Source organism: Mytilus galloprovincialis, chromosome 4 (genome assembly GCF_965363235.1).
Source record: "Mytilus galloprovincialis chromosome 4, xbMytGall1.hap1.1, whole genome shotgun sequence".
NCBI classification, from domain to species: domain Eukaryota; kingdom Metazoa; phylum Mollusca; class Bivalvia; order Mytilida; family Mytilidae; genus Mytilus; species Mytilus galloprovincialis.
In genome coordinates, this window is record NC_134841.1 from 96,028,944 (window position 1) to 96,038,302 (window position 9,359).

Here is a 9,359-nt window from a genome sequence, read left to right on the forward strand (position 1 = left end):
AAGGTTTTTAAGTTTTTTTTTTGGGGTAAACCCATTTACGTACTGAATCTTTCATCAGTTATACCAAAAGAATTATATCGCCAAGTGTAATGGTAGCAATCAATAGACTTTTTTTAAATTTCAATCTTTTACCACAGAGACGTAGGTTTATATATCTATGCTTTTACCAACTGATGTCTAAGGATTTTGGTAATATAAACCCAATTATATTTGTAAGAAATAAATAGCTATTGAATAGTACTACAGTGGAAGCCTAAAGATATTCTGGGATAAGCATTCCTCAAAGACCGAAATGTCGTCCGAAACATTGAAATCAACCGAAATTCGATAAAATACGCATTGGTTATACTCACTTATCGACCAATCGTCTTGGTAGTTCTTGATGGCTAGGGATTATAGATGCTGCTCTAACGAAAAGCTATTAGATATAACTACACCGTGGTCGAAGAGTTTCTAGGGTCAACATTCTTTATGGCCAAAAAAGTCGTCCGAAACATAAAAATCATCCCAAATTCGATAAAATACACATTGGTGACACTCAATTTCCGACCAATTGTCTAGGTAGTTATAAATGGCTCAGGATTAAAGACTCTGCCATAACGAAAAGCTATTAGATATAACTACACCGTCGTCGAAGAGTTTCTAGGGTCAACATTCTTAATGGCCAAAACATCGTCTGAAACATTAAAATCATCCCTAGTTAAATAAAATAAGCTTTTTGGTGACCAACTTTCAAACACATTGCCTCGGTAGATCTGTATGGCTAGGGATTATAGCCTCTCCTCTAATAAAAGTATATTCGACAGTTCTACAGCGGGAGGGTAAAGAATTTCTGGGTTAAGCATTCGTAAATACCGAAAATGTTGTCCGAAACATGGAAATCAACCCAAATTCGATAAAATACGCATTGATGACACTCACTTACCGACCCATATCTTGGAATTTCTTGATAGCTAGGGATTATTGACGCTGTCCTACTGAATAACCATTGGATAGAACCACAACGTGAGGGTATAGAATTTCTGGGGTAAGCATTATTAAAGGCCGAAAATGTCGTCCGTAACACGGACAAATTTGATAGTACGCTTTGTGGTCTCCCACTTTCTATATATTCCACAAATTACGGTAAGCAAACTTAAAGGCCGAAAATGTCTTCTGAAACATCGAAATCAACCCAGGTTGAATACGCATGGGGGTCACTCACTTTCCAACCCAATACCTCGGCACTTTTGTATGGCTAGGAATTATAGACGCTGCCCTAACGAATAGTTATTGGATATTACTTCAGCGGGTGGGTATAGAATTTCTGAGGTAAGCATCATTAATGCCGAAAATGTCCGATACATTTAAATCAACCCAAATTTGATAAAATACGCATTGGTGACACTCACTTACCGACCAATTGTCTTGGTAGTTCTTGATGGCTAGGGATTATAGACGCTGTTTACAAGAACAGCTATTGTATATTACTGCATCGTGGTTGAAAGACTTTCTGGGGTAAGCAATCTTAAAGGCCAAAACAAAATTCGTCCGTAACACTGAAAAAAGTTTCGAGTAGGGGCAATAAGGCCCTTATTTGGCCTATATATTACCCCAATTAAAAAAATTATCACACATATTAATAAATATTCAAAAAATGAAAAAAAATAAATTTCACATTGAACAAGTTACAATGGCAACAAACCATGACTAAAATTGCGTATTTTGAAAAAAAATCCATGTTTTTTAATCTTTAAATATTTTTAAGTTTTGAAAAGTATATGCGCACCAAAGAAACAAATCTATATTTGGGGACATTATGTCAATAGTTATAATAAAGCTTCTCTGAAAATGCTATTTATATAATTGTTTTTTCTTGGCTGTGCAGGATGTTTCCACAATGGAAATACCGATGGAAAACTGCATAAATTCTGCATTTTTTCCAGCGTTTTTGCAAAAACTGTTCTTATTATGACTAAATTGTGATGTCATCAGATAAAAATCTTAATGTCTTTCATTAATATTTCTTGACCCTATTCATTTCCAAACATTATGCGCCACTTTGAAACATTTATCGTCGTAACTACAATCCCTTTCCCTTTCATAGATGTGACCTACCGAATTAGACTATTTATCGGATTTCTTATCTCATAAGCAACACGACGGGTGCCACATGAGGAGCAGGATTTGCTTATTATTCCGGAGCACCAACTTTCCAACACATTGCCTCGGCAGTTATGGATGGCTAAGGGTTCTGCTCTCAAGTTATAAATAGCCATTGAATAGAACTACAGCGGGATGGGGAATAATTATAAATAGCTATTGAATAGAACTATAGCGGGAGGGGGGAATAATTATAAATAGCTATTGAATAAAACTACAGCGGGAGGGGGAATAATTATAAATAGCTATTGAATAGAACTACAGCGGGAGGGGAATAATTTCTGTGTTAAGCATTCTTAAATGCCGAAAATGTCGTCCGAAACATGGAAATCAACCCAAATTCGATACAAAACGCATTGATGTGTCCGATCCGTTGTTTTTGTATTTTAGTAGGGTGCCCAATCAACAAATTTTATCGATTTGCCTTAACGGAATAACACACGGCTATATTTTATATCACTGGAAAGAGGAGAACAAACCTCATCGAAATATCGTTCTCGTCGTTGTCTGCCGTGGTCACGTTTTTTTTTTTAATCAGAGTCAAAGGTCAAAGCAAAAATTTAAGAAATATGCACAGTCACTTTTAGATAGCTGGTTTCTCCTACATATGTGCATTTGGAGCAAAATAAAAACAACTAATTTATAGAAAAATATCTTTTGTATCTACATTTAGAACTTCTTTTATATTTTTATCCCCAAAAATGACTTTTAATTGACTTTTTTGCATATACGGTGCAAATTTTAAAATTTCAAACAGCTGTTAAATAACAATGACCTTGACCTATTTCAATTTATAAATTTGAAATTTTTGTATTCAATTCATTACAAGTAACATCTAAAGATGTTTCTTTAGATCTAAACTTTATTAATTTGTCGAAAACAAAATGTGTTTTCACGTCTTTTGATAGTAAGGTGTTCGTCAATTTGTAGGTAAATATCAAATTTCTGTTATTGGTTGTGAAAGAGTATATATAAATGATTTGTTTTGAAATTTGTGCAAAATTAACGTCAAACTTGGTTGAATATGAAGCTCTGTGTATAGCTTTGCTTTACAGAAGTAAAATTTAACGCAAACAGAGAAAAAGGGGGGTTAGAAACAAAACGTCTATTAGAAATAGGTAAAACACCCCATCCTACATTACCGTGTATCATCAGTACACCGGATATAGGTACTAAGCAAGCGAAGCATCATCAATTTTGACCTGACACGGTAAGAAAATCTTAGTTTTGTTTTATTTACATATAGTGTACATTTTTCAACATCTGAAATTCCTGCAGCAGTGCTCCCAAATAATTTTCGCATCGATTCCTTCCTATTTATAAGACAACTTTTTATACGACCGCAAAAATTTTAATTTTTTGGTCGTATATTGCTATCACGTTGGCGTCGTCGTCTGCGTCGTCGTCGTCGTCGTCGTCGTCGTCGTCCGAATACTTTTAGTTTTCGCACTCTAACTTTAGTAAAAGTGAATACAAATCAATGAAATTTTAACACAAGGTTTATGACCACAAAAGGAAGGTTGGGATTGATTTTGGGAGTTTTGGTCCCAACATTTTAGGAATTAGGGGCCAAAAAGGGCCCAAATAAGCATTTTCTTTGTTTTCGCACTATAACTTTAGTTTAAGTGAATAGAAATCTATGAAATTTTGACACAAGGGTTATGACCACAAAAGGAAGGTTGGGATTGATTTTGGGAGTTTTGGTTCCAACAGTTTAGGAATTAAGGGCCAAAAAAGGGCCCAAATAAGCATTATTCTTGGTTTTCGCACAATAACTTTAGTATAAATAAATAGAAATCTATGAAATTTAAACACAAGGTTTATGACCATAAAAGGAAGGTTGGGTTTGATTTTGGGAGTTTTGGTCCTAACAGTTTAGGAATAAGGGGCCCAAAGGGTCCAAAATTGAACTTTGTGTGATTTCATCAAAAATTGAATAATTGGGGTTCTTTGATATGCCGAATCTAACTATGTATGTAGATTCTTAATTTTTGGTCCCGTTTTCAAATTGGTCTACATTAAGGTCCAAAGGGTCCAAAATTAAACTTAGTTTGATTTTAACAAAAATTGAATCCTTGGGGTTCTTTGTTATGCTGAATTTAAAAATGTACTTAGAGTTTTAATTATTGGCCTAGTTTTCAAGTTGGTCCAAATGGGGGTCCAAAATTAAACTTTGTTAGATTTCATCAAAAATTGAATAATTGGGGTTCTTTGATATGCCAAATCTAACTGTGTATGTAGATTCTTAATTTTTGGTCCAGTTTTCAAATTGGTCTACATTAAGGTCCAAAGGGTCCAAAATTAAACTAAGTTTGATTTCAACAAAAATTAAATTCTTGGGCTTATTTGATATGCTTTATCTAAATATGTACTTTGATTTTTGATTATGGGCCCAGTTTTCAAGTTGGTTCAAATCAGGATTCCATATCAAGTATTGTGTAATAGCAAGAAATTTTCAATTGCACAGTATTGCACAATAGCAAGAAATATCTAAGTGCACAATATTGTGCAATAGCAATTAATTTTCAATTGGAGTTATCTTTCTTTGTATAGAATAGTAGTTGATAATATATGTTGGAAATTTGCCAGACATGACTATGATGTCATTTTCTATTTTTATTTGCCAATAACTTTATGTAAATAACTTCATTGGAAATTTGCCAATATAAAATGTTGCTGATGAAGCTTTTTTTCCTTATCTTATCTAAAATGTTTTTAGATAGTGTATGTTGGACATTTGCCAGACATGACTATGATGTCATTTTCTATTTTTATTTGCCAATAACTTTATGTAAATAACTTCATTAGAAATTTGCCAATATAAAATGTTTCTGATGACGTTTTTTTTTATTGTTTTATACAATAGACAATGTATATTCACTTTTACTACCAACCAATCTTTACCATTCAGTGATAACAAGCACTTTATTTTACATTTTAATATTTTATGATGTATTTAAAAGAGTAGTTGTTGTTGCAAACTCCATTAGAAATTTGAATTGATATCAGTTTTGGAAAAAGGGAAACGGGGATGTGAAAAAAAGGGGGGGGTTAAATTTTTCTCATTTCAGATTTCATAAAGAAAAGAAAATTTCTTCAAACATTTTTTTGAGAGGATTAATATTCAACAGCATAGTGAATTGCTCAAAGGCAAAAAAAAACTTTTAAGTACATTAGACCACATTCATTCTGTGTCAGAAACCTTTGCTGTGTCAACTATTTAATTTTAGATTTAAAAAGTTTGAAGAAGAAATCTTTAATTGATTTGTAAAATCTTGACATTTGTTTTGTGTAAAAAAAAACCATGTATTGTCAAAAATTTGATCACAATCCAAATTCAGAGCTGTATCACGCTTGAATGTTTTGTCCATACTTGCCCCAACTGTTCAGGGTTCGACCTCTGTCGTATAAAGCTGCGCCCTGCGGAGCACCTGGTATATTCTAATATGAATAATAAACTTTTACTTGCGCAAATAGTTGTGAAGGTTAACAGGAATTTTCAATTTCGATGCAGTTGTCGAGCCATGTACATGGTATATCTGAATGAAAGCTAATACAGTGCAAAAGTGATAGTTACCAATCATAAACCTACCTTAGATAACTCATTCCATTAAGCATTTTGGGTAAAAAACAAGTGTGAAAAAAAAGTTTTTGTGTACGGTGTACAGCCGCGGGTGTGTACGGTGAATAGAAAATAATTTGATATAAACTGTACGGTGTGTAGGCAATTCACTTCAATTCGCATCATGTGCAATCCCGTTTCTCACCTATTTCTTGAAATATTTTAGCTTTCAGTGTGTAAACAAAATATCTTTTGGGGAAATTTATTGGGGAATCGTGTATTAAGAATAAAATTCCAAGGTAACATTGACGTTCCTGTGCATGTTAATCGCGTTTGTTTTTGCGACTTACAAAAAATTCATATAATGCACATGTTTTTGATAAAGTGGATGTATTGGTGTTTTCTTATTTACTGTCACGGGGATGCTTTTCAGGTCTAAATGTAATGGATAGTCCATACTTTTCCTGTCCATACTGTGAATGTCAGCTTGACACCTTCACATCAAGCATAGAACATGGGATAATTGAACATTCAAACCTTGTGATAAAGGTTCGAAAGACAACTTGAAAATTTTTCGTTTAATTCCTGAAGTATGTAGAGAACAAGGACGGCTTATAACTATCAATGATGTAAATGAAACCATTCGTGTTTCCAAATGCAGAAGTGCACCCAAAGAAAGCCCTTACAAGAAAATTATAAGATTAAATAATGATACAAGTGTCCAAGAAGATGAACTTAAACCGAAAAACTGGAACGGGCAAGAGGTTGAAAATGAAATGTCTGAATTTAATTTAACTGACGAGACAGAAACACCCGAGAATAATCACCGCTGATAGTGATACAGAAACTTATGACGAACTTGTAGCATTACTCCCAAGTGTAATTCAAGCTCTTAAAGATTCGAATAAGCTAGAAGAATTTTCATAGATTGGTGAGCGAGAAACGGTTTCCAATTTAAAATATAGCTTTTTTTATTGTTCTTGGATGTAGTAAGATGGTTTAGCTTGCCAAAGAGTACGACATTTATGAGATATGGTGAAGAAACCAAATTGTTTTGGAGGACGGGACTCCAGTTATTTAAAGGTCGGTTCTTAAAATTTATGGGTGGGCCAAAGAAAAAGGGACAGGTTGTGTCAAAAGAAGCATCACAAGGAAACTTTACATCTAATAGCTCAAATGTCAACTTTATTGTTCCGGACAGAAGAAGTTTGGAAGTTGACGAAAAGTTTATTGTTGAGGATAAACCAGGAGTTATTACCAAAATGATTAAAAAAATCGCCATCATGGTTTCAAATCAGGCAGGAACTTACAAAGTATGTGTTGATGGTAAAAAACACAACCCATCTTCGAAGGGTGAGGTCAATCTATGGGGTGCTGAAGATAAATCAACATTCGAATAAAAGCAAAACAGATTGGAAAAAGAAGTTGAATTGTGTGAAAGACTTAAAGAAAAAACGGAAAAACTCATCAATGCTAATCGTTTAACCGCTACACATTTAGATGATACTGAGAAACAAGAATTGATTGAAAATTGTAGACTATGTACCGTACATTCACTGAACTATGCACCGTACATATGGATTTATTTGGTCAGCTATACACCGTATACAACGCGTCTTTCCCGACTAAAATATCCAAAAATAACATATGTCTGAAAGATTTCAATGCCAATTATTGAAACAGCTATACTTATTACGCACACACAGTGGCCTTCTATCAGAAAAATAGTTGTAATGAATATAGAATCATATGGAATGAGCGAGCGCCAACTTCTTTGTCAAGTATTTGCACATGTTTTTAGTAAGCGTTCTTGTTTTGAGAAAATAATTAGACTTTCCTTATCATGAATTTACGACAAAATCATTTCTTAAAACAACAATTATATAAAGAGTGAGGTACACATTGACATTATGTAAACAAAACAAAGATTTTCTTTCCGTGTCAGGTCAAAATTGATGATGCTCCGCTTGCTTAGTACCTATATCCGGTGTACTGATGATACACGGTGCATATACAGATGACTAAATGAGCACCAATTGGCTATACTGTTTACAAGTATTCCAAAACTAAAATTAGGGAGAGGGTTATGTACAGCACAGATGTATTTTACAAACAATTGTAAACAAAAAAGGCGTGAGAAACCAAAGGGACATTATAAAATAAAGACAAGCTGACAACACCATTGCAAAAAAACAAAATTAATGCAAATAGAAAATTATGAATGAAGCTGGTATTACCTACTACGTTGTATGGTCTCCTGTAGTTTAAGCCCACCAACCACGGCAAGGTCAGAGACCATACGGCAGTTTTTGGGTTTTTTTTTACATATCTTTACCCATTAGATAGATTATTACTATATTTCCAACGATTTCAAAATTGAGTAGATGTTATATTTATTGTTTAGAAAAGATTATGGACTGCTTAATTTTCATCCGATAGCTAGCAATGATTCATAAGGTACAAACACAAAAATGAAATCTTATACATCTACATCCTCGTCGTCATCCATGTTTCTAACTGCAACCAGACGAGTATTTACATTTTGACAAATGTCATTTGCCTGACCTGGGCATACATCTGTACATGATAAATTTTGTTCGAAGCAAATGCAAACTAAATCTTGCAGAAATTCATATGACATCTTACCTTCGAGATAGAAACGAACAAGTCATTCTTCTTTTCCCGTCCAAACTTAAGAGGAGAATGTAGTATAGTTTTGCTATATGGGAAGACATCAAATTTATGTCTGGAGTGAAGCTCTTATTACATATTGTTTAAAAGTAAATTTACAAAAATGAAGTTTGACAAGGGAGAAATTATAAATTGTAAACTAGAGAATGGAAATGGGGAATGTACCAAAGAGACCACCACCCGACCAAAGAACAGATAATTTTAGTCAGTTTTACGCTCAATTTATTTAGGTCTTAATTTAATTATCTCTTTTGAGGTTTGACTTGAGGTCATTCAACGTAACAAGAAGATCTCTAGCTGCGTCCATAGATTCATCGATGTCGAAAAAAAAAGGTTTGACAAATCGGAAAAATCATCTGGGTTGTCTTATAAGACTAAAAAACAGCGAGCTTACCGATTCTTAACAGGGATGACGTTGTATCGCATCATGTTAAAACATGTGCGCCTGGTAGAGTAGAATGTTACAGATGGCAAACCCGATACTTTTACACATTTCGTGGACAGGTCTATAGCGGTGAAAATCTTGTGTGCAAGTTATAGTGCCTGTTTGAAAACATAGCTCATGCGTATGCTGCATGGAGGGGAAATAATGAACGCATAAGATCAGAACATCTGTATATTATGACTTTATTATTATCCTACCCTATATATATATATATATACATATATATATATATATATATATGCCATTCACACCGAACTCTATCTACATGAATAGCATGTAAAATCATGCGGGTATCTACTTCATCGGGCGTACAAAATAATTCTTAAAACCTGAATACTTCTTCTGAGCAGAATTGGGTACTTGGAAGTGCTAGCTAGATAAATGACGCTTGAAATATACTTAAATATACATGATCTGTCCGTGTTCCCAGACCCTCGATAAAGCTTTTGTTTGTGCTAATTCCTCTTATATTAATAAGCAATTCAGTAATTAAGAACCCTGACGTATAAACATATAACA